This window comes from Emys orbicularis, chromosome 5 (genome assembly GCF_028017835.1).
Source record: "Emys orbicularis isolate rEmyOrb1 chromosome 5, rEmyOrb1.hap1, whole genome shotgun sequence".
Classification (NCBI taxonomy): domain Eukaryota; kingdom Metazoa; phylum Chordata; order Testudines; family Emydidae; genus Emys; species Emys orbicularis.
The window spans coordinates 24,326,613-24,353,600 of record NC_088687.1 but is presented as its reverse complement, the minus strand read 5'-3'; the positions used below and the strand labels follow the sequence as shown (position 1 = coordinate 24,353,600).

At 44.7% G+C, this 26,988-nt stretch overlaps 1 protein-coding gene and 1 long non-coding RNA gene across 2 annotated transcripts in view; both read right to left on the bottom strand.

Moving 5' to 3' along the window:
- SNCA (synuclein alpha) overlaps nucleotides 1-26,988 on the bottom strand; it is a 185,285-nt gene that overhangs the window by 60,532 nt on the left and 97,765 nt on the right. The gene's annotated exons all lie outside the window — the stretch shown is intronic.
- LOC135878855 (uncharacterized) lies at nucleotides 12,649-13,267 on the bottom strand. Its single transcript, XR_010561427.1, has 3 exons — nucleotides 13,146-13,267; nucleotides 12,816-12,875; nucleotides 12,649-12,729 (listed from the first exon to the last, which is right to left on the bottom strand). It is a non-coding gene; the product is annotated as an uncharacterized LOC135878855 (long non-coding RNA).

Genomic DNA, 26,988 nt, shown 5'->3' with positions numbered 1-26,988 from the left:
GAGCAAAGATCATCATCATTGGTTAGAATTACTGACTACTTACGTCTGAACAAGTAGCTCCCATTTTTATTGCTTTATTCAGTAAAGCAACTGCTTGTGCTCTTTAGAGATGAAGATTTCATCAGTTACATTTCCTCCACCTGAAAGTATGACCAGAATCATTTACTATTATGGGAATGGCGTATTGTATTTCTTACCTCCTTAAAAGGATGGATCAGCTAATTCCTGGATTGAGCAACTGGCAAGTCCATGTTGCTTTGTCTTGCGTCTGCTTTTCATACTCTCCCCATGACAAGTAAAGACCACCACAGTTCTTCTCCCAGAAAGTAAAATCCACACCACTTGATATACACATGGATGGTTGGAGACTGGTATTTCTTACCTCCTTGCCCGGAACAAGAAACTTACCCTCACTTCTCCCTGGTAGTTATGACCACCTGGTCTGCTCATATCTCATATTAGAAAAACCTGCAATCAATGTTTGACAGAATTGTTTATTATTACTCATTACCAGCTATGAAGAGTCATCAATGGAGAAGGTTCCTTAGCATCCAGATCATTAAGCTTCTAGAGACCGTTCAGTGCTCACCCACTTGTCAGCAATGTTCTACCGCAAGACTTTGATTCTTAGTGGTACAGACAGCTACCCTGGCTAAAACTCGAAGCATATAAGTGGCTGCTTGCCTTTTTCTGAACTAGAAGTAAAAGATGCTTTTCTTCCCTGTGGCCAGGTCTTACCTGGCTGACTTTTTTTCTTAAATTCAGCAGCCTCCCTTTCATTGGAAGACCTTCATTTCACCTGAAAATAGAAAGAGAGCCTTTAATTCCTGCCCCCATGCTGTGAGGAGGTGCCTTCCTTACCTCTTGATAGAAATGATCAGTTCCACGTATTCCTTGACATTTGATAAATAAGCAACAATGATCACTTCCGTACAAACAGGATCAGTTGGACAATTTATCTTTGCAAATGGGAGAGCAGGTGAAATGCTCCTCTTCACACTCTGGTTAGTTGCACTTTTTCTTTGTTACATCCTTGTAGGAAAAACCAACCATTATCCAGGAAGGAAAAAGGAGCAAAGATCATCATCCTTGGTTAGAATTACCGACTACTTGCATCTGAAAAAGTAGCTCCCATTTTTATTGCTTTATTCAGTAAAGCAACTTCTTGTGCTCTTTCGAGATGAAGATTTCATCAGTTACATTTCCTCCACCTGAAAGTATGACCAGAATCATTTACTATTATGGGAATGGCGTATCGTATTTCTTACCTCCTTAAAAGGATGGATCAGCTAATTCCTGGCCTGAGCAACTGGCAAGTCCATGTTGCTTTGTCTTGGGTCTGCTTTTCATACTCTCCCCATGACAAGTAAAGACCACCACAGTTCTTCTCCCAGAAAGGAAAATCCACAACACTTGATATACACATGGATGGTTGGAGACCGGTATTTCTTACCTCCTTGCCCGGGACAACCACTTACCCTCACTTCTCCCTGGTAGTTATGACCACCTGGTCTGTTCATATCTCATATTAGAAAAACCTGCAATCAATGTTTGACAGAATTGTTTATTATTACTCATTACGAGCTATGAAGAGTCATCAATGGAGACGGTTCCTTAGCATCCAGATCATTAAGCTTCTAGAGACCTTTCAGTGTTCACCCACTTGTCAGCAATGTTCTACCGCAAGACTTTGATTCTTAGAGGTACAGACAGCTACCCTGGCTAAAACTCGAAGCATATAAGTGGCTGTTTGCCTTTTTCTGAACTAGAAGTAAAAGATGCTTTTCTTCCCTGTGGTCAGGTCTTACCTGGCTGACTTTTTTTCTTAAATTCAGCAGCCTCTTATCATCCTCCCTTTAATTGGAAGACCTTCCTTTCACCTGAAAATAGAAAGACAGCCTTTAATTCCTGCCCCCATGCTGTGAGGAGGTGCCTTCCTTACCTCTTGATAGAAATGATCAGTTCCACTTATTTCTTGACATTTGATAAATAAGCAACAATGATCACTTCTGTACAAACAGGATCAGTTGGACAATTTATCTCTGCAAATGCGAGAGCAGGTGAAATGCTCCTCTTCACACTCTGGTTAGTTGCACTTTTTCTTTGTTACATCCTTGTAGGAAAAACCAACCATTATCCAGGAAGGAAAAAGGAGCAAAGATCATCATCATTGGTTAGAATTACTGACTACTTACATCTGAACAAGTAGCTCCCATTTTTATTGCTTTATTCAGTAAAGCAACTGCTTGTGCTCTTTAGAGATGAAGATTTCATCAGTTACATTTCCTCCACCTGAAAGTATGACCAGAATCATTTACTATTATGGGAATGGCGTATTGTATTTCTTACCTCCTTAAAAGGATGGATCAGCTAATTCCTGGATTGAGCAACTGGCAAGTCCATGTTGCTTTGTCTTGCGTCTGCTTTTCATACTCTCCCCATGACAAGTAAAGACCACCACAGTTCTTCTCCCAGAAAGTAAAATCCACACCACTTGATATACACATGGATGGTTGGAGACTGGTATTTCTTACCTCCTTGCCCGGAACAAGAAACTTACCCTCACTTCTCCCTGGTAGTTATGACCACCTGGTCTGTTCATATCTCATATTAGAAAAACCTGCAATCAATGTTTGACAGAATTGTTTATTATTACTCATTACCAGCTATGAAGAGTCATCAATGGAGAAGGTTCCTTAGCATCCAGATCATTAAGCTTCTAGAGACCGTTCAGTGCTCACCCACTTGTCAGCAATGTTCTACCGCAAGACTTTGATTCTTAGAGGTACAGACAGCTACCCTGGCTAAAACTCGAAGCATATAAGTGGCTGCTTGCCTTTTTCTGAACTAGAAGTAAAAGATGCTTTTCTTCCCTGTGGCCAGGTCTTACCTGGCTGACTTTTTTTCTTAAATTCAGCAGCCTCCCTTTCATTGGAAGACCTTAATTTCACCTGAAAATAGAAAGAGAGCCTTTAATTCCTGCCCCCCATGCTGTGAGGAGGTGCCTTCCTTACCTCTTGATAGAAATGATCAGTTCCACGTATTCCTTGACATTTGATAAATAAGCAACAATGATCACTTCTGTACAAACAGGATCAGTTGGACAATTTATCTCTGCAAATGGGAGAGCAGGTGAAATGCTCCTCTTCACACTCTGGTTAGTTGCACTTTTTCTTTGTTACATCCTTGTAGGAAAAACCAACCATTATCCAGGAAGGAAAAAGGAGCAAAGATCATCATCATTGGTTAGAATTACTGACTACTTACGTCTGAACAAGTAGCTCCCATTTTTATTGCTTTATTCAGTAAAGCAACTTCTTGTGCTCTTTAGAGATGAAGATTTCATCAGTTACATTTCCTCCACCTGAAAGTATGACCAGAATCATTTACTATTATGGGAATGGCGTATTGTATTTCTTACCTCCTTAAAAGGATGGATCAGCTAATTCCTGGATTGAGCAACTGGCAAGTCCATGTTGCTTTGTCTTGCGTCTGCTTTTCATACTCTCCCCATGACAAGTAAAGTCCACCACAGTTCTTCTTCCAGAAAGTAAAATCCACACCACTTGATATACACATGGATGGTTGGAGACCGGTATTTCTTACCTCCTTGCCCGGGACAACCACTTACCCTCACTTCTCCGTGGTAGGATGGAAGTCAGGATGGAAGTCCCATTATCAGTTGCTCCATTAGCTTTCTCAGGATGGAAGTCAGGTTGACAGGCCTATAATTACCCAAGTCATCCCGTTTACCCTTTTTAAAAATTGACACAGCATTAGCTTTCTTCCAGTCTTCTGGAACTTCCCCAGTGCTCCAGCTATGAAGAGTCATCAATGGAGAAGGTTCCTTAGCATCCAGATCATTAAGCTTCTAGAGACCTTTCAGTGCTCACCTACTTGTCAGCAATGTTCTACCGCAAGACTTTGATTCTTACAGGTACAGCCAGCTACCCTGGCTAAAACTTGAAGCATATAAATGGCTGCTTGCCTTTTTCTGAACTAGAAGTAAAAGATGCTTTTCTTCCCTATGGCCAGGTCTTACCTGTCTGACTTTTTTTCGTAAATTCAGCAGCCTCTTATCATCCTCCCTTTATTTGGAAGACCTTCCTTTCACCTGAAAATAAAAAGAGAGCCTTTAATTCCTGCCCCCATGCTGTGAGGAGGTGCCTTCCTTACCTCTTGATAGAAATGATCAGTTCCACTTATTTCTTGACAATTGATAAATAAGCAACAATGATCACTTCTGTACAAATAGAATCGGTTGGACAATTTATCTCTGCAAATGCGAGAGCAGATGAAATGCTCCTCTTCACACTCTGGTTAGTTGCACTTTTTCTTTGTTACATCCTTGTAGGAACAACCAACCATTATCCAGGAAGGAAAAAGGAGCAAAGATCATCATCATTGGTTAGAATTACCGACTACTTACGTCTGAACAAGTAGCTCCCATTTTTATTGCTTTATTCACTAAAGCAACTTCTTGTGCTCTTTCGAGATGAAGATTTCATCAGTTACATTTTCTCCACCTGAAAGTATGACCAGAATCATTTACTATTATGGGTGTGGAAGCAGAGAAAGAACTGACAGGAAGGGGATTGCAATGCATGACAGTTCGTTAGCAAGAGTCAGGCTAACTGTAACCCTAATAACGCGAGATTTGTAGAAGCGAGGAATGTGTGAGGCGAGTGGGAAAGAACTGTGTGAGAAGTTGTTGCGACCTTGTGTAGATAATGTGTAGATAATATGGAATGTAGACTAAGAGTCTACATTAGTGAGCAAAACAAGATATCAGAATGACCTATGTATAAACAAAATGCAGCTGTTGCTCATTATTGTCTGTAACAAAAGGTATAAATGCTTGCTGTAATTGTTTACCTGTTGAGAGACCTGCTTAGCTCTCTCCCTCTATGCAATTGATAGAGAGAAAGAAAATAAAGTATCTGATTTGCTGTACCCAAACAAAAAGTGAGAACTCTGTTATTCTCCGACAATTTGGGGGCTCGTCCGGGATGGCAACGCCCGCAGAGGCACCGGCAGCTGCTACGGATCGTTCCCCTTCCAACCCCATGGTGCCACAATAGAGGTAAGAGACCTTTTGAAATCTCTATTGGGGTGTCGGAGGAGGACTGTCCGTGGAGCCGTCTGTCCCTGTTGGGCTCACGCCATCCGAACTTATTGACTGTGCAGCAAGGTCAGATGCAGAGCGGCTTAGGGGAATTGTTTGCCGCCCCCTGTATGCATATGCGAGGTGCATAGGTATGCACGGGTGTTGAGGGGTTGTTACCGCCTCAGGAGGGGTTTTTACCGCCTCGAGTGATGCATCGAGGTACTTGGGAATAGTACCTGGAGGTACTTGGGAATAGTACCTGGAATAAGGCCTTGGTGTGTGTGTGTACACCAGTGTGAATTGAGTGTTACCGGAAGACGCCCAGAGTACTCTGCGAAGTCTTTTGGCTTGTGACCAGAACTACTCTAACGCAAGCCCGGTAACTAGAGGATCTTTTAGGAGATCCGACCCACGGTACGCTAACTCGGCCTGGCATCGTCCGGCGAGGAGGCTACCTGGGTCTAGGAGTGTGTGAACCCATCTTCCCTCCCCTTTTCCTCTCCGTGTGAGCCACTGACAGTCTAAGGATTCCCTCTCACCCCCTAAGGGTACCCCAGCTTATTTCATGTACGTACATTATGGTCCTAAAACCTGCAGGTATTTAGAGAATTGGAATCATTACACGCGTGAAAATTCATCTAAACAATGCCCACTAGAAGGTACCTTCAATCTAGATAAGATCATACATCTCAGAGGAGCTTTTAATCACCAAAAAGCCTCTGACACACAATGGGAGCAATTTGTCTATTGAGGAAAGGAACGGGTTAATTTGAAATTCAGCTTGGTCCAGAGATAAAGAGAAAGTTAATCTGCGTTCAAGGTCAAGAATCAATGCAGACCAGGCTAAGTACAAAGAAAAACTGCTTTTGGCCCCAGCTGGCTGTGAAAAAATATAGACATAGTCAAACCAAAGGCAATACAAGTTACAGTGCTGAGATTACATTTGCAAAGCTTAACTGTCCAGTGAGATCCAACAGTCTGCCTTTGCGCCTCTGGAGCCAGCGTGGTTTGGGGACGCTGAAGAAGCCACAGGCAGCCGGCCTGGACTGGAATCACTGAAAAGATGCCCCAGGAGACCTCAGGGTGTAAAAGAACTGCCCTCCCAAGAGAGGAAGCAAGTTGGAGATTGCACAGCACCTTCTCTGAACGTTATACACAGACGTGGCCAGTCTGGACGTACGTGTGTGAGTATGAAAGTGTGCCTACTCTCAGCCGCAGTAAGTCTGAGAACCGGAGAGGGATTTAGCATTCCTCTCTCCACCCCGGTTGACCGGGAAGGGTGTCAGGTGGATCTACCCCAGTCGTAGCAGGACTGGGCAATAGAGAAGTTGGAGAAAAGGGAAGAGTTGTGTACTTGATAACTAGAATTGAGCAATTAAGAGCATAGATCATGAACCAGGCAGCAACTCAAACCTACGCCCAGGGCAAGTTGCAAGCCTTGAGACAGGACTTCCAGGCAGAAAAGGAAGCACTGGCTAAGCAAGTACCGGTCCTTCAGGGACTTGTCAGAATTTAACCATTTGTGTTTGCATATGCTGTAAGAGCAGTGTGTTTGCCACAAGAGAAAATTGAATAGTTAAACGCCAATGGGCCATGCGTTTTGCCCAAGTGGCAAGCCTCACGAGGGAGGACTCGGGTAGCCTTGTGAGTAAGAATGTTTAAGAGAAGAGACCAGGAAGGGGGGGGCTAGTTGAGAAGCCCACCCTCCTATCTAAATTGGTAGTGAAAAAGCCGGTGCCCATGGAAGGGACGGTTCAGCGAGAAAAGCAGGATCGGGCCCAAGCGGGCAGGCAATAGCTAGAGAGATTGGAGAACAGGTTGGAAACTTTGAGGGCATAGTGGAAGGAAAGAAGTAAGTAATTATAAGCATGGGGATTTCAAATCCCCAGGATAATAATTGGAATGGTAAAATGTGTGTAAGACAGAGTCTTTGTACCAAGGTGCAAGGCTCTCCTTTCTTCTGCTGAATAAAGCAACTCTTCCTTATCCCTGTCTGGCTGTTATTGGCTCTCAGCTAGGTGGACCCGATATTTCGGTGACAGTTACTGGCGACTCCGGTTAATGAATTTCTGTCTTATACATTTGGGCGTTAGGTGTGTGGACGGAACTGAGCCTCTCATTCGTAATTCCTCAGAGTGGAAGCCATCGCGTGCGATGAAGCTCTGAGGTTGAATTGGGATCCTTCTGTCCCGTCCCCTGTAGCGGTCAGTATTAGTAGAAATTCCTGTAATAGGATCCTAATAGGCCATAATTCCCTCTGTTCTCTGTGTAATTCTCTGTTAGAGTGTCAGCAGGCAGATGGGTGGGTCTCTGGTAAAACCCTCTAAGGATAGCCCTTTGAATTATATGTTAAGTAAATGGCCTTTACCCGGTGTTCAGGAAAGAATGTGGAAGAGACGCTTGTTGCAGCTTTGCACCCAGGATTGGCCAGCCCTGGGCACTGATTGGCCCGAATCCGGATCTTTTGACATTCCGACTTACTTAACTCCCTTGCGCCTGGTACTGGAAAACCAGGCACCGGGACAAATAGATGATTGGTTTTTGTGGGATCTGTGTTTTATAAGTTTGAGATGAATTGGTATTGTTTAAACTTGAAAAAACCGAGAATACTTTTGCCAGACACAGGAAACTAGTGTTGTTTAATATGGTATTTAGCATTTAATCCTTAAGGTGACTTAATGCTTTACAAGATTTAAAATGTTTTAACTAAAGACCAAAGGTTGTGGCTGCAGCAGGGTAGTCAAAGCCAGGAGAATAAAAGATTTGAATTTGTTTTTGGGTAACAAAATAGCAGATAAAAGATCTGGTAAAAAGAGAGAGAAGGACAGTGCCCCTGGCTCTGTGTGGTCGAGCTGTCACTTTACTAGGGGTGCGTAGAGATTTTGTAAGCACAAAAGAAACAGTTACACCTTGTGTAGAAATTGATGTGGCTAGTGTTGTGGAAATTGAATTGTGGATAGGATGTGCATTTCCCCCAGAACATGTGCAGTGTATATTGTAGCAGAGGTAAAAGAAATGCAAACCTACCAATATAGGTTGTGTTGTCTCTTTCAGATCACTGGGTGTTTGAAAGCAGGAGTTAGAAGTAAAAGGCAATCAAAAGTTTGGGGAAGTTAATTGTGACCCTTTTTAAGTAAGAATCTTTAAGCTGTGGATAGCTTTGGATCTGGAAGCAAGCCAGAAAGCATCTGTATTAATGCAATTTTCTAACTAATAAGGTAGAAGCCACTGAAACCTGGGCTGCCTATGAAATAAATACAAGGAAATATGGGGTAATTCCTCTGTTTTGTCTAAAATCAACAAGAGTATGTGTATATAAAGGAAATATATTAAGCAATGACTGACTACCCAGAAGGGGTAGACCTCTGTTCTTTTGTCTTTCAGATCATCAGCTGAACAGCATTCAATGTACCATGCATTTACTGGTACAATAGGAATTATTTTTGTGTTCTTTGTCCTGTCTTGTGGTGTTTGTCTTGTGGCCAGAATTGTTGGGTTTAATATTTTCATAAGACAGTCTAGTTCAAAATTAAATAGAAGGGTTACATCAAAAAGCAGATACTTGTTTATTCAACTTGGAATACAAAGTGTTTGGATAAATCAGGAAAATGTGATATACTAAAGTCTAATACATTTGCTTAAGTAAGAAAAAGAAACTTCATTGGCCAGATTTTTTTTTTATTGAAAAAATTGTTGTTAAAATTTGCATACCAACAGTCTTTGGAAGCAAGGACATGGAAGGTTAACCCACTCCCCATATTGCCCATGGGATCCTTCTGGCTACCTCAGATTTCTAGCCAGAGGGCTGGGGAGGGAGGAAAGCTATTGGACACCAGAGGTTGTACCGAGTGGATTCCTCAAAAGTGGGTGTGCTTGTCCTGGTTTGTTGCTCCAAAGCTCTGTAATAAAGTTATTTTACTGGAAGGGTGTACATGGCATACATTGAATAATAAGACTAATGTACTGTATAATGGCAATGTGTATGTGTTCATTGTTGGGAAAAGGTGTATGAGTGAAGAGTGGAAGTTTCCTTTGTAGGTTAAAAGAAGCCAAGAAGGGGAGAAGGAAAAAGAACAGAATGAGTTAACTGAGGGGAAAAAAATAGCTAGCAAGCTCAGTCCAAAGATAAGACGCTGGCCCCATCCAAGGATACTACCCACAGCTAAGACTTGGCTGACAGCCAAGAAAAGGGGGGCCTGAATGTGCCCAAACAACTATGAGATCTGCAAAACACTGCCAGGCATTAATGAAATGTGTTAGGTTTCTTTCTCACAGATAAAAGAAGTGCTACCCAAAGACCCTAGCAGCCCTGCCATTCATTGAAACAAGGAGACTGAGTCTACGTAAAGTTCATCAACGAAAGACTGCTTTGGCTCCATGCTGGAAAGGCCCTTTCCAAGTCCTGTTAACCACCAACACCGCTGTGAAGTGCCAAGGACTACCTGCCTGGACCCATGCTTCTCACTGTAAAAAGACCCCTCCACCTCGGGAGGACTCTCCGACTGATGATAAGCCTATTTCTCCTTCTAGCTCTGCTGTGTCTTCTGGACAGCAGGAAAAAGAAAAAAGAAAAAAGAAAAAAAAAGACAAGGTGAAGTACTAGTAACCTCTCCCTTGTCCACTGACAGACCTACTGTGCCTTTGGATTTTCCTAGAAGAAGCAAAACCATTACAGGGTGATGTGCTAGTAACCTCTCCCCTGTATGATGCTAAACCACACTGTTTCAGGAAAAGAGAAGAAGGAACACTTGCTTCATTGAAAACACAAAGTCCAGGGATTCCTGACTACAAGAGACATTAAGAACTGACCCTGGTGAAGAAACAAAGAATTATACACTGGCAGGAAGAAACTTGTGGGACCCATCCTTGGGAACGTGGTATTGATTGGATTTTGGGGTTTATTCTACAGGCTGCGCCCTGTGTTTTGGATAAGTCCTTCAGCCTTTTTTTGCCCTCCCTAATTGGATTTTAAATGATAAGTACCAAAGGCACTTTGTTGCCATTGCCCCTGCCATCTCCTCCATTACACTATTACCCCTGTAACACATCCAAATACAGACAATGCCATATATTTGATAAAACCAATGACTAAGGACTTCACACTTTAGTGATTTATTTAAATATTGTTTGAAAAAATATATTTTTAAGGTTCAGGATATCCCATATAAGCGAACAATTGAATGGATCAGTGGAGATAAAAGTATATGATATCACTACCAGTGAACCCCAAGCAGCTGTAATTACAATTGATGGGTTCTATAGCGAATGTTCCTGCAATTTGCACTGTGTTAAATGAGAGAGGCCCTTATTGTTATTTGGTCACCCAATTAGTGAACAATTAAACGAATACCCAGAGTTTGTTTTGCCACTGGAAATTTTACCTGCATAGAAATTATTCCAGTGACTAATAATGTGACCTGTACCTTATTGCAATTAATATCAATGCCTCCCGAAAGTACATAAAGGTGTTCAACCAACAGGTGTGGCATAGTACTACACCAAAGAGAGATGTATTAGGATATCAATGGACTGTGATTAACACTACACTAGGGACTGTTAAATTTTCATTGCCCTTATCCAGTTTCCAGATTACCTCCACATACCCAAATTGTTCAAAGAGGGCTGCCATTAGATTAGCACAACAGAGGGCTTGGGTTATTTCCTCTAGAAAAAAAGAGAGACTTGACCGGATCCCTTTGGGATGGGGCCAATAGTGCAGCAGCAGTTTGGAATATTTTTAAGAACCAAGAACATGATAAGAAATTGGGGCAACTAGAGAAGGCCATTGGCCTTGTTTCTGGAGTACAACTAACCCAGGTACAGGCTGGAGTTGGTGAGTTACATGTTATTTCCACCCTTAGTTCAATGACCCAGAAGTTGCTGACAGAGATGGTATTGAATATCACTGAGGCTGGGAAGGCACTGCAGTGGGATCTAGCATGTTCAGAAATTCAGGATTTCCTGAATGACCAGCTCATGGCCATTCGGAATGATCTAGAGCATCAGGCTTGGCCCACTGCCCTTACAGACACATCAGGAGTACCATCTGATCTGTGGCCATGGAGACATACTTGGAGACTTTCTGGGTGGAAGTGCAGACATTCTCAATGCTCCTTCCAAGCATATGGACCGGTTGGGGGGGGGGGGGCTCCCACATACCGAATCCTGCCGGGTCCATGGGGAGGATGCATGTGGGATTGGGTAATTCACCGAGACATCTGGGAAATTAGACCTGGTATGCCCAATCGATTTTTAGTCAGTGCTCCTGGGATTACATCTGACATTTGGATGGGGTTAGGGAGTCAATGGACATTTTGGCCGTTACAACCCCCACAGCTTCAGTGTATCCGTAAACTGAAGCCAGGAGAAGTTGTTACTCTTCATGACTACGTTTGCTGGGAGGGTAGGGGACAAGGAACTACCCTGACAGGACACTTATTTTTTCAAGCTAATGATAGCTGTGTGTATTTTAAAGCCACCACATTGCAAGACATACATTTTAATCTCATTACCACTGCAGGCAATCATATTATTTACTGGCCTGCAGATAGAATTTTGCATGTAGACCTTAGGTTCAAGATACCCTTTAATTGGACTAGTTTAGTACCTGATCGATTTCAAAATTTGCTTTCACTGTTACCAGAGGTTCAGAAAATCTCTGAAGTACAAGGGCAAATTCACATGCTTCAAAATATATATCAAGTTAAAAAGTATGCCTTTCAGACAGCTTACAGAGTATCCACCTTATGTACTAAGTATGATGTATTGTGTTATATGACTAAGATTGTACAACAACCCCATCATATTATCGCTATGGGAATGTTATTGCTTGTGTTGTTGTTAGCTAGTGCAGGAGTATGTTGTTGTTGTTGTAAAGGACGTAATAATAGTAATACCTTTCATGTCCATGCTCATCATGCATTGTCATTACATCCAATCAAAACCCCTAAGGTTGAAGGATCTGATGTAGAATCTGAATTCCGAGATTTAATGCAAATAGAGATTTGAAAATGTTTGTTGTACTAGTAGTACAAAAGGGGGGGTTGTGGAAGCAGAGAAAGAACTGACAGGAAGGGGATTGCAATGCATGACAGTTCGTTAGCAAGAGTTAGGCTAACTGTAACCCTAATAACGCGAGATTTGTAGAAGCGAGGAATGTGTGAGGCGAGTGGGAAAGAACTGTGTGAGACGTTGTTGTGACCTTGTGTAGATAATGTGTAGATAATATGGAATGTAGACTAAGAGTCTACATTAGTGAGCAAAACAAGATATCAGAATGACCTATGTATAAACAAAATGCAGCTGTTGCTCATTATTGTCTGTAACAAAAGGTATAAATGCTTGCTGTAATTGTTTACCTGTTGAGAGACCTGCTTAGCTCTCTCCCTCTATGCAATTGATAGAGAGAAAGAAAATAAAGTATCTGATTTGCTGTACCCAAACAAAAAGTGAGAACTCTGTTATTCTCCGACATGGGAATGGCGTATTGTATATCTTACCTCCTTAAAAGAATGGATCAGCTAATTCCTGGATTGAGCAATTGGCAAGTCCATGTTGCTTTGTCTTGCATCTGCTTTTCATACTCTCCCCATGACAAGTAAGGTCCACCACAGTTCTTCTCCCTGAAGTAAAATCCACACCACTTGATATACCAGTCTCCAAACACCCATGTGTATTTCTGACCTCCTTGCCCAGGACAGCTACTTACCCTCACTTCTCCCTGGTAGGAATGGCCACCTGGTCTGTTCATATCTCATATTAGAAAAACCTGCAATCAATGTTTGACAGAATTATTTATTATTACTCATTACCAGCTATCAAGAGTCATCAATGGAGAAGGTTCCTTAGCATCCAGATCATTAAGCTTCTAGAGACCTTTCAGTGCTCACCTGCTAGTCAGCAATGTTCTACCGCAAGACTTTGATTCTTACAGGTACAGCCAGCTACCCTGGCTAAAACTTGAAGCATATAAATGGCTGCTTGCCTTTTTCTGAACTAGAAGTAAAAGATGCTTTTCTTCCCTGTGGCCAGGTCTTACCTGGCTGACTTTTTTTCGTAAATTCAGCAGCCTCTTATCATCCTCCCTTTATTTGGAAGACCTTCATTTCACCTGAAAATAGAAAGAGAGCCTTTAATTCCTGCCCCCATGCTGTGAGGAGGTGCCTTCCTTACCTCTTGATAGAAATGATCAGTTCCACTTATTTCTTGACATTTGATAAATAAGCAACAATGATCACTTCTGTACAAATAGAATCGGTTGGACAATTTATCTCTGCAAATGCGAGAGCAGGTGAAATGCTCCTCTTCACACTCTGGTTAGTTGCACTTTTTCTTTGTTACATCCTTGTAGGAACAACCCACCATTATCCAGGAAGGAAAAAGGAGCAAAGATCATCATCATTGGTTAGAATTACCGACTACTTACGTCTGAACAAGTAGCTCCCATTTTTATTGCTTTATTCACTAAAGCAACTTCTTGTGCTCTTTCGAGATGAAGATCTCATCAGTTACATTTTCTCCACCTGAAAGTATGACCAGAATCATTTACTATTATGGGAATGGCGTATTGTATTTCTTACCTCCTTAAAAGGATGGATCAGCTAATTCCTGGATTGAGCAACTGGCAAGTCCATGTTGCTTTGTCTTGCGTCTGCTTTTCATACTCTCCCCATGACAAGTAAAGTCCACCACAGTTCTTCTCCCAGAAAGTAAAATCCACACCACTTGATATACACATGGCTGTCTAGAGACTGGTATTTCTTACCTCCTTGCCCGGGACAACCACTTACCCTCACTTCTCCCTGGTAGGAATGACCACCTGGTCTGTTCATATCTCACATTAGAAAAACCTGCAATCATTTGGGCAAAGTGACCTGCCCCACATCCCCCTGGGGAGCTGTAGGGGAAAGGCTCTGGCTGGCTCTAAACTCTCAAATGAGTCTAATTACATTTCAGATCTGGAGTCACCAGCTGGGGATCTGTGACAATGAATTCCAGGATCATGAATGGCTCCTTTCCCTGTGATTTGGATGGAGTGGGACTTACACAGCCCTCACCTATGGAAGCTTACATCATAGTTCCCTTCCCCTGCCTGTCCCCACTTCTGGGTTTGTCTAAGTCACCACCCTACGGTGGAATGTTCCACCTCCATCACAATGGGCCAATTCTGATCAGTGCTGAGTTCCTGCATCTCACTCTGGAACCAGTGAGAGCTGCGGGTGCCCAGCCCCTCTTGGGACTAACCCTGTTGTCTGCATTTCATGGCACCGTGCTGTGCCCTCCATCTTGGGTTCTAGGCTAATGGCTGCAGACCCACCCGGGGACTGACAGCCAGTGCCTCCTGTACAGGGGAATACAGGCAGGGGTTTCAATGTTAGAAGGAGAAGGGCAGATACCAGAACCATCACGCCACCCTTCCCTGATCGCTTGGGGCTCTGATAAAAGGACACCTGATGTTGGCTGTGTGCCCATACCTTGTCCTGGCTCTGGCCAGGTAGCTGGCCCCACAGACCTCAGTCAAACTGCCCAAAAGGCAACAGACTCGTTTGGTGGCAAAGACGCTTGGCCAGGTTTGATGTCAACAAAGCACTTGTACTAGCACCCCATAGACTCTGCATGGACCCTAGGACATGTGCGCCCATGAGAATGGACCAGCTCAGTCAGGAGGTTGGGCTTCTAGAGTTTTCCAGTGAGCAGAGTCAGCTCTGCAAACTCATTCCACCACAAGAATTTGTACTTCACTGGCTGGTTTGGGTTCAGTCTGTGCTGGTGTAAGGACAATGTCTGTGAGAACTACAAACGTGTCAACAGGAAGTGGAGATGAAAGAGTTGTTTAGCTATATTGGAGAGGGGAGGTTAATGAGAGCTAGAACTGAAGGGAGAGGGAAAGACAGATCTCTCAATGGGCTCTGATATCTCACCCAGAAACATAATTCCATAAAACATAAGCAGGAAAGAAGAGAAAGTGGCATTTTGCTTACTTCTACCAGTTCAGGATGTGCCCCAGTGTTCCTTATGACCCATTTATGGGAATATTGGACACTGAGGTTGATGCGTGGGCCATATTTATATCATTATCAAAATCCTTCATGCTGAAAAGCAATGAGTAACTGGAAGACTCGATGACTGTTGCATGAACAAACTCCAGAAAGGAAGAGGGAAGAATGGACAAAGGAAGGGGTGGATAAAAGGAGGAAAAAATAAAAGTGACTCAATTTACACTCTCGAGGAAAATAATAATAAAGTATATTCAGAACTGTAATAGATTTTGGTTCTAGCACTTGTCCACCTGTAAAGGTTGAACTACAGCCAGCATCTTAGCTCTTCTCCAGATCTCAGAGGCAGCGGGACCTCAGGGAGGCTAGAAAGGTGCAGAAGCTGAGCTCTGACATGGTGCTTAATGGACTCGCCCTCTAAGTCCCTTATTACCTGGTGCTTACAATAATGGGCAGATAGCAAATTGCTGGCATTGACCAGTGATGGTCCCTTGGGTTCCAGTTCCTGTCCCAGACAGGTTCCTTGTTGTGATCCCACCTCTCACACATGTAGGTTCCTGTGTCAGTTGTTTGCTTTCTTCAGAGATGTGAAACCCTCTTCCAAATACCAACCAGTCCCTTTCACTCATCAGCTCCTTCTTTTCCTCCAGTTCCATTGTTTGTGCCATTCCACATCTATGGGGTTTGGGTTTTCCAGGGTCCTGAATCTACACTCCCTGCTGAGATCTGACCCTTCCGAATCCCTGATCTTGGCTGGGCTCTGATTTAACACGAGGTCTGTAATGTCTGAATCCTGACTGAGACAGCAAGGAGAGGAAAGGGTCAACAGGCTTCCTTGGAAGGGTGGGAAAGTACCAGACCCACTCCAAAGCAGGGGGAGGGGGGAGCTATCCATTCTAGAAGGAGAGGTTGAAATCTGAGCATTATAGGGAAGCACACTATTGCCAACCCTTGATTTTAAAAAATCATGAACCCACCTCCCCAAAATCATGAGATTTGTCTTCATGTTTTTGACCCTTCAGAGGAAGGAACATTTTCAAGCTTTCCTCTGCAACCATGACGGCTACAAACCATTTTATTTGTAAACAAAAGCAGAGATTTGCATCTAATCCCATGACTCTAGGGGCTGGGCCTCTCACTTCGTCCTGTTTGAGCTCCTTCCCATTCATGGGGAGGCCCAACACTAGCTCCAGGGGCTGCATCTGTCACAGCGAGCTGCAGTATGAACTCAGAAGAATGGTTTGAGTCAGTTTCACTTGCAGCCTGTGGTGTACATACCTGCAAGGCTGTCATCTGCCCTTTGCCCCTAAAAGTAAACCAGTGGCCCCCTTAATCTCTCTGCCACTGCCTTCCCTGGGCGTTCCTTCGAAGTGCCTGTGGTTACTGATGTGCTTTGGGTTCCATGCGGCTGGGAAGCTGATGGGGGAGGGGCAGGAAGTGGACACAGAAGTAACATGATGCTGGCCCCTCTCCCTCTTCTCATCCCCTCCAGCCACGTGCTACGAACCCTAACTGACCCTGTCCCGTGTCCCCTGGTCGTGCTCCCCGTCCCCCGGGGCAGATCATGGAGTTCTGATTTCCCAGAATGCCTGCAATGAGATCGACAGACCCCCCCCGCCAGGCAATACAGGGGGAATGAGCGCTTGTGGGCCAACCCAGCGCCGCCCTGAGAGGTGCCAGACTTGGCAAGGGGGGTTAAAAGAGAAGAGCGCACAGCTGGAGCAGACTGCAGAGGACCGCAGGCTTCTGGCTCCCAGCTCCTGGGAAATGCTGGCTGAAGGCAAGAGCTTCTTGGATGCCGATGGCCCCATCTGGAGCGAGGGGCAGCCAGAGTTGAACCCGCTCTGGGGGACTATTATTCGCTGCTAGGCTGTAAGGCTAGTTCGGGCGCTCAGGAAGCGGTGGCCCCACCATGCCAATGGAAGAGTTGTTCTGGGGTCATTGACCACCCCTTTCAGAGCAGCTAGTCGGTGGCTTGGCCAGAGGGGCTCTTACCACCAGAGCAGCGGGGCACAGCGCTTGGATGTGGCCGACCAAAGGCCTTGCCCTGGCCCCTCCGGGCATCCTGGGAGAGGAACATGGTAACAGTGCCGCTGTGCTTCCTGCTTTCCCCTCGACCGGTGCACCTGGCCATTTCCCCTCCCCGTCCCTGGGGGGCCGTGCACACGGCTTTGCCCTCTCTGGGACAGCGGGCTGTTCTCCCCTGTGCTGGGGCCCTGCTGGGGTGGCAGAGCGACATGGGGCCATGCTGGCACTGGGGGGGGGGGGGAGCAGTGCACCTGGGAGGGACTCTGCCTGCTACGTGGCTGGGAGCATGGGCATGGCAGAGGGGCACAGGACAGGTTTATAGAAAATGCAAAAGACAAAGGGAGACAAGTTCTCTGATGGATTTTATTGTCTGTCTGTTTCTAAATGGCCCTAAGGGCTGGTCCCTGCTCAATGCCCCAGAGGAAGGCGAAAAACCTCCAGGGTCTCTGGCCAATCTGCCCTGGAGGAAAATTCCTTCCTGACCCCAAACATGGCGATCAGTTTCACCCTGTGCATGCGAGCCAGGACCACAGTGGGGAAAGGACCCACTGGTCACTATGGTTACACACCCTACCCCAGGCCCCTCCCCTAACCAGCCTCCAGTGGTTTCTTCTTTGCTTCCATCCCAGCAGATGGGACCAGCTGCTCCCCTTAACCCAAGAGGTGACCCCAGGCAACTTTTGAACATTGTTTCATGAATACTGGCCATGCTGGCTGTGTTTCCTTCATCTGAAAGTAAAACCAAAGCCACTGATGTCACTCAGAAGTGACAAGCAGGTTCATCACCTCCTGAAAGATGAATCTTCTGACATCTGCCATTCCGCTCAGCTCCTCTTAGATCTTGAGAGGTGTGGTCAGCTGTAACAAACCCTTTGACACAACCTAAGTTAGCAATTTTGTGGTGCTCAGTGTATGCTCATTTGTTAGACTTAAGAAATGCTTCTTACCTCTCCTTAGCGCCAATTCTGTTGCTTTATTGAATGAAGGGTCTTTTTCATGGTTTCATATTTTGAGATCCAATTGTCCTTTCAGGTGTTGGATCCGTTCAGCTCCATTCCTATTCCCTTGTACTCCAGCACTGAGCCTCTGGAACTCTTCTCCTGAAAAGACACATCAGCTTCACAAACGACTTCCTGGAAAGCACAGCCGTGGCTGGAGAGATCAGCATTTGCTTATAATCAGACTTACAGGCCCACAAATGTACACGATGCATCATGATCTGTTCCATTTGGCAATAAGAGAATCCTAAACGCTCACCTCCTTGTCAGTGATGGGCTGCTGCATTGTGGGTTTGAAACTTGATAAGTGATTGTCTTCCCATTCTAGTAAAAGAAGGCAACTTTTTTTTTCTCTGCAGATCTGGCAACATGTGTTCCTTTGTTAAGACATCTGACTGCTTATAGTCCTCAATCCCTAGGAGATCAGATCAGCTGCATTTCTTTCACCTGAAGGGAAACCAGATCCATCAATTTCTCCATTAGGAGGGGAGTTCCTTACCTCGTGGCAGCAGTGCTGAGTTTAGCTTGTTTCCTTTCTGTAGATATCACAGAGCTTCTAGGAACTTCCCGAAGTTTTCACACCCTCAACATTCAAATCAGCTGCATTTCTCTCATCTGAAAGTATAAGAGGATCTATTCATTTCCACTTGAATGTTAAAGAAACGTGCTTTTTTACTTACTAACAAACATGCCTGGTTCAGTTAGTTGCATTTGCATTAATCCCTTCTAGAACACAACAGCCCTCTGGTCTCCTTCCATCTGGAGATGAGATGTGACCTGTTTATTTGCTCTGTAAGTGTTGCTTTAGCACCAGATTCATTCGACAACCAGGGAAACGTAAATGCTTACCTCCATGTCTGTGATGTTCTCCTGACTTGCTTCAGATTCAGATTTGTAACTAGCTGAACTATTTGAAGTGACTGGTTTTTTTGTTTTCTTTTTCCTTGAAATAACAGCATCTTGTCATTGGAGTCCTCAATGGATTGAGCAGCTGGCAAGTCCATGTTGCTTTTTCTTGCGTCTGCTTTTCATACTCTCCCCATGACAAGTAAAGTCCCCCACAGTTCTTCTCCCAGAAAGTAAAATCCACACCACTTGATATACACATGGATGGTTGGAGACTGGTATTTCTTACCTCCTTGCCCGGGACAAGAAACTTACCCTCACTTCTCCCTGGTAGGAATGACCACCTGGTCTGTTCATATCTCATATTAGAAAAACCTGCAATCAATGTTTGACAGAATTGTTTGTTATTACTCATTACCAGCTATGAAGAGTCATCAGTGGAGAAGGTTCCTTAGCATCCAGATCATTAAGCTTCTAGAGACCTTTCAGTGCTCACCTGCTTGTCAGCAACGTTCTACCGCAAGACTTTGATTCTTAGACGTACAGTGAGCTACCCTGACTAAAACTCGAAGCATATAAGTGGCTGCTTGTCTTTTTCTGAACTAGAAGTAAAAGATGCTTTTCTTCCCTGTGGCCAGGTCTTATCTGGCTGACTTTTTTTCATAAATTCAGCATCCTCCCTTCAATTGGAAGACCTTCATTTCACCTGATATTAGAAAGAGAGCCTTTAATTCCTGCCCCCATGCTGTGAGGAGGTGCCTTCCTTACCTCTTGATAGAAATGATCAGTTCCACTTATTTCTTGACATTTGATAAATAAGCAACAATGATCACTTCTGTACAAACAGGATCAGTTGGACAATTTATCTCTGCAAATGCGAGAGCAGGTGAAATGCTCCTCTTCACACTCTGGTTAGTTGCACTTTTTCTTTGTTACATCCTTGTAGGAAAAACCAACCATTATCCAGGAAGGAAAAAGGAGCAAAGATCATCATCATTGGTTAGAATTACTGACTACTTACGTCTGAACAAGTAGCTCCCATTTTTATTGCTTTATTCAGTAAAGCAACTTCTTGTGCTCTTTAGAGATGAAGATTTCATCAGTTACATTTCCTCCACCTGAAAGTATGACCAGAATCATTTACTATTATGGGAATGGCGTATTGTATTTCTTACCTCCTTAAAAGGATGGATCAGCTAATTCCTGGATTGAGCAACTGGCAAGTCCATGTTGCTTTGTCTTGCGTCTGCTTTTCATACTCTCCCCATGACAAGTAAAGTCCACCACAGTTCTTCTCCCAGAAAGGAAAATCCACACCACTTGATATACACATGGATGGTTGGAGACCGGTATTTCTTACCTCCTTGCCCGGGCCAACCACTTACCCTCACTTCTCCGTGGTAGGAATGACCACCTGGTCTGTTCATATCTCATATTAGAAAAACCTGCAATCAATGTTTGACAGAATTGTTTGTTATTACTCATTACCAGCAATGAAGAGTCATCAATGGAGAAGGTTCCTTAGCATCCAGATCATTAAGCTTCTAGAGACATTTCAGTGCTCACCTACTTGTCAGCAATGTTCTACCGCAAGACTTTGCTTCTTAGAGGTACAGCCAGCTACCCTGGCTAAAATTTGAAGCATATAAGTGGCTGCTTGCCTTTTTCTGAACTCGAAGTAAAAGATGCTTTTCTTCCCTGTGGCCAGGTCTTACCTGGCTGACTTTTTTTCTTAAATTCAGCAGCCCCTTATCATCCTCCCTTTAATTGGAAGACCTTCATTTCACCTGAAAATAGAAAGAGAGCCTTTAATTCCTGCCCCCATGCTGTGAGGAGGTACCTTCCTTACCTCTTGATAGAAATGATCAGTTCCACTTATATCTTGACATTTGATAAATAAGCAACAATGATCACTTCTGTACAAACAGGATCAGTTGGACAATTTATCTCTGCAAATGCGAGAGCAGGTGAAATGCTCCTCTTCACACTCTGGTTAGTTGCACTTTTTCTTTGTTACATCCTTGTAGGAAAAACCAACCATTATCCAGGAAGGAAAAAGGAGCAAAGATCATCATCGTTGGTTAGAATTACTGACTACTTACGTCTGAACAAGTAGCTCCCATTTTTATTGCTTTATTCACTAAAGCAACTTCTTGTGCTCTTTAGAGATGAAGATTTCATCCGTTACATTTCCTCCACCTGAAAGTATGACCAGAATCATTTACTATTATGGGAATGGCGTATTGTATTTCTTACCTCCTTAAAAGGATGGATCAGCTAATTCCTGGATTGAGCAACTGGCAAGTCCATGTTGCTTTGTCTTGCGTCTGCTTTTCATACTCTCCCCATAACAAGTAAAGTCCACCACAGTTCTTCTCCCAGAAAGTAAAATCCACACCACTTGATATACACATGGATGGTTGGAGACCGGTATTTCTTACCTCCTTGCCCAGGACAACCACTTACCCTCACTTCTCCGTGGTAGGAATGACCACCTGGTCTGTTCATATCTCATATTAGAAAAACCTGCAATCAATGTTTGACAGAATTGTTTGTTATTACTCATTACCAGCTATGAAGAGTCATCAATGGAGAAGGTTCCTTAGCATCCAGATCATTAAGCTTCTAGAGACCTTTCAGTGCTCACCTGCTTGTCAGCAACGTTCTAAAGCAAGACTTTGCTTCTTAGAGGTACAGCCAGCTACCCTGGCTAAAATTTGAAGCATATAAGTGGCTGCTTGCCTTTTTCTGAACTAGAAGTAAAAGATGCTTTTCTTCCCTGTGGCCAGGTCTTACCTGGCTGACTTTTTTTCTTAAATTCAGCAGCCTCTTATCATCCTCCCTTTAATTGGAAGACCTTCATTTCACCTGAAAATAGAAAGAGAGCCTTTAATTCCTGCCGCCATGCTATGAGGAGGTGCCTTCCTTACCTCTTGATAGAAATGATCAGTTCCACTTATTTCTTGACATTTGATAAATAAGCAACAATGATCACTTCTGTACAAACAGGATCAGTTGGACAATTTATAAGTGCAAATGTGAGAGCAGGTGAAATGCTCCTCTTCACACTCTGGTTAGTTGCACTTTTTCTTTGTTACATCCTTGTAGGAAAAACCAACCATTATCCAGGAAGAAAAAAGGAGCAAAGATCATCATCATTGGTTAGAATTACTGACTACTTACGTCTGAACAAATAGCTCCCATTTTTATTGCTTTATTCAGTAAAGCAACTTCTTGTGCTCTTTAGAGATGAAGATTTCATCAGTTACATTTCCTCCACCTGAAAGTATGACCAGAATCATTTACTATTATGGGAATGGCGTATTGTATTTCTTACCTCCTTAAAAGGATGGATCAGCTAATTCCTGGATTGAGCAACTGGCAAGTCCATGTTGCTTTGTCTTGCATCTGCTTTTCATACTCTCCCCATAACAAGTAAAGTCCACCACAGTTCTTCTCCCAGAAAGTAAAATCCACACCACTTGATATACACATGGATGGTTGGAGACCGGTATTTCTTACCTCCTTGCCCAGGACAACCACTTACCCTCACTTCTCCGTGGTAGGAATGACCACCTGGTCTGTTCATATCTCATATTAGAAAAACCTGCAATCAATGTTTGACAGAATTGTTTGTTATTACTCATTACCAGCTATGAAGAGTCATCAATGGAGAAGGTTCCTTAGCATCCAGATCATTAAGCTTCTAGAGACCTTTCAGTGCTCACCTGCTTGTCAGCAACGTTCTAAAGCAAGACTTTGCTTCTTAGAGGTACAGCCAGCTACCCTGGCTAAAATTTGAAGCATATAAGTGGCTGCTTGCCTTTTTCTGAACTAGAAGTAAAAGATGCTTTTCTTCCCTGTGGCCAGGTCTTACCTGGCTGACTTTTTTTCTTAAATTCAGCAGCCTCTTATCATCCTCCCTTTAATTGGAAGACCTTCATTTCACCTGAAAATAGAAAGAGAGCCTTTAATTCCTGTCCCCATGCTGTGAGGAGGTGCCTTCCTTACCTCTTGATAGAAATGATCAGTTCCACTTATTTCTTGACATTTGATAAATAAGCAACAATGATCACTTCTGTACAAACAGGATCAGTTGGACAATTTATCTCTGCAAATGCGAGAGCAGGTGAAATGCTCCTCTTCACACTCTGGTTAGTTGCACTTTTTCTTTGTTACATCCATGTAGGAAAAACCAACCATTATCCAGGAAGGAAAAAGGAGCAAAGATCATCATCATTGGTTAGAATTACTGACTACTTACGTCTGAACAAGTAGCTCCCATTTTTATTGCTTTATTCAGTAAAGCAACATGCTATGGACAATTGTACCCTTTCTTTTTTTGAATTGTACAATGCCTGCATTGTTAACCCCTAGTAGTGACAACTGGCTGCTTCTTACCCCCATCCACTTCTGTGCTTCTCCTTTCTCTTCTAGCCTCTTTGACTACTCCTTTTTTTGTCTCTCCTCTTCCGTTCCCCTTAGTTCCCTGGTGTTTCTCACTAACTTCTTTGATTCCCCGCCCCCTCCTCCCTTATCTGATGCCTCATTTCCACTCCCCCCAGCCTTATCCCTGCCTTGTTTCCTTCCCCCTTAGAAGAATACTTTCCTTCACCCTTCTGTGTCTCATGTTCCCATCTTTAGCAATGGAAGCAGGTTGGTCCCAGAAGGCCCTGCTCCACCACCCTAGTCCCTGTACTCAGACCTACAGGCAGCAGCCATGTGCTCTGGGCGACATCCTGGTGTGAAATGCGGCAGCCCCTGATGGCTGACCCAACTATCACTGCATCACAACAGAGTCACGGGTAGTCATCACCTCCTCATTTGGGCAAAGTGACCTGCCCCACATCCCCCTGGGGAGCTGTAGGGGAAAGGCTCTGGCTGGCTCTAAACTCTCAAATGAGTCAAATTACATTTCAGATCTGGAGTCACCAGCTGGGGATCTGTGACAATGAATTCCAGGATCATGAACGGCTCCTTTCCCTGTGATTTGGATGGAGTGGGACTTACACAGCCCTCACCTATGGAAGCTTACATCATAGTTCCCTTCCCCTGCCTGTCCCCACCTCTGGGTTTGTCTAAGTCACCACCCTACGGTGGAATGTTCCACCTCCATCACAATGGGCCAATTCTGATCAGTGCTGAGTTCCTGCATCTCACTCTGGAACCAGTGAGAGCTGCGGGTGCCCAGCCCCTGTTGGGACTAACCCCGTTGTCTGCATTTCATGGCACCGTGCTGTGCCCTCCATCTTGTGTTCTAGGCTGATGGCTGCAGACCCACCCAGGGACTGACAGCCAGTGCTTCCTGTACAAGGGAATACAGGCAGGGGTTTCAGTGTTAGCAGGAGAAGGGCAGATACCAGAACCATCACGCCACCCTTCCCTGATCGCTGGGGGCTCTGATAAAAGGACACCTGATGTTGGCTGTGTGCCCATACCTTGTCCTGGCTCTGGCCAGGTAGCTGGCCCCGCACACCTCAGTCAAACTGCCCAAAAGGCAACAGACTCGTTTGGTGGCAAAGACGCTTGGCCAGGTTTGATGTCAACAAAGCACTTGTACTAGCACCCCATAGACTCTGCATGGACCCTAGGACATGTGCGCCCATGAGAATGGACCAGCTCAGTCAGGAGGTTGGGCTTCTAGAGTTTTCCAGTGAGCAGAGTCAGCTCTGCAAACTCATTCCACCACAAGAATTTGTACTTCACTGGCTGGTTTGGGTTCAGTCTGTGCTGGTGTAAGGACAATGTCTGTGAGAACTACAAACGTGTCAACAGGAAGTGGAGATGAAAGAGTTGTTTAGCTATATTGGAGAGGGGAGGTTAATGAGAGCTAGAACTGAAGGGAGAGGGAAAGACAGATCTCTCAATGGGCTCTGATATCTCACCCAGAAACATAATTCCATAAAACATAAGCAGGAAAGAAGAGAAAGTGGCATTTTGCTTACTTCTACCAGTTCAGGATGTGCCCCAGTGTTCCTTATGACCCATTTATGGGAATATTGGACACTGAGGTTGATGCGTGGGCCATATTTATATCATTATCAAAATTCTTCATGCTGAAAAGCAATGAGTAACTGCAAGACTCAATGACTGTTGCATGAACAAACTCCAGAAAGGAAGAGGGAAGAATGGACAAAGGAAGGCGTGGATAAAAGGAGGAAAAAATAAAAGTGACTCAATTTACACTCTTGAGGAAAATAATAATAAAGTATATTCAGAACTGTAATAGATTTTGGTTCTAGCACTTGTGCTAGGTGTCCACCTGTAAAGGTTGAACTACAGCCAGCATCTTAGCTCTTCTCCAGATCTCAGAGGCAGCGGGACCTCAGGGAGGCTAGAAAGGTGCAGAAGCTGAGCTCTGACATGGTGCTTAATGGACTCGCCCTCTAAGTCCCTTATTACCTGGTGCTTACAATAATGGGCAGATAGCAAATTGCTGGCATTGACCAGTGATGGTCCCTTGGGTTCCAGTTCCTGTCCCAGACAGCTTCCTTGTTGTGATCCCAGCTCTCAGACATGTAGGTTCCTGTGTCAGTTGTTTGGTTTCTTCAGAGATGTGAAACCCTCTTCCAAATACCAACCAGTCCCTTTCACTCATCAGCTCCTTCTTTTCCTCCAGTTCCATTGTTTGTGCCATTCCACATCTATGGGGTTTGGGTTTTCCAGGGTCCTGAATCTACACTCCCTGCTGAGATCTGACCCTTCCGAATCCCTGATCTTGGCTGGGCTCTGATTTAACACGAGATCTGTAATGTCTGAATCCTGACTGACACAGCAAGGAGAGGAAAGGGTCAACAGGCTTCCTTGGAAGGGTGGGAAAGTACCAGACCCACTCCAAAGCAGGGGGAGGGGGGAGCTATCCATTCTAGAAGGAGAGGTTGAAATCTGAGCATTATAGGGAAGCACACTATTGCCAACCCTTGATTTTAAAAAATCATGAACCCACCTCCCCAAAATCATGAGATTTGTCTTCATGTTTTTGACCCTTCAGAGGGAGTAACATTTTCAAGCTTTCCTCTGCAACCATGGCGGCTACAAACCATTTTATTTGTAAACAAAAGCAGAGATTTGCATCTAATCCCATGACTCTAGGGGCTGGGCCTCTCCCTTCATCCTGTTTGAGCTCCTTCCCATTCATGGGGAGGCCCAACACTAGCTCCAGGGGCTGCATCTGTCACAGCGAGCTGCAGTATGAACTCAGAAGAATGGTTTGAGTCAGTTTCACTTGCAGCCTGTGGTGTACGTACCTGCAAGGCTGTCATCTGTCCTTTGCCCCTGAAAAGTAAAGCAGTGGCCCCCTTAATCTCTCTGCCGCTGCCTTCCCTGGGCGTTCCTTCCAAGTGCCTGTGCTTACTGATGTGCTTTGGGTTCCATGCGGCTGGGAAGCTGATGGGGGAGGGGCAGGAAGTGGACACAGAAGTAACATGATGCTGGCCCCTCTCCCTCTTCTCATCCCCTCCAGCCCCGTGCTACGAACCCTAACTGACCCTGTCCCGTGTCCCCTGGTCGTGCTCCCCGTCCCCCGGGGCAGATCATGGAGTTCTGATTTCCCAGAATGCCTGCAATGAGATCGACAGACCCCCCCGCCAGGCAATACAGGGGGAATGAGCGCTTGTGGGCCAACCCAGCGCCGCCCTGAGAGGTGCCAGACTTGGCAAGGGGGGTTAAAAGAGAAGAGCGCACAGCTGGAGCAGACTGCAGAGGACCGCAGGCTTCTGGCTCCCAGCTCCTGGGAAATGCTGGCTGAAGGCAAGAGCTTCTTGGATGCCGATGGCCCCATCTGGAGCGAGGGGCAGCCAGAGTTGAACCCGCTCTGGGGGACTATTATTCGCTGCTAGGCTGTAAGGCCAGTTCGGGTGCTCAGGAAGCGGTGGCCCCACCATGCCAATGGAAGAGTTGTTCTGGGGTCATTGACCACCCCTTTCAGAGCAGCTAGTCGGTGGCTTGGCCAGAGGGGCTCTTACCACCAGAGCAGCTGGGCAGAGCACTTGGATGTGGCCGACCAAAGGCCTTG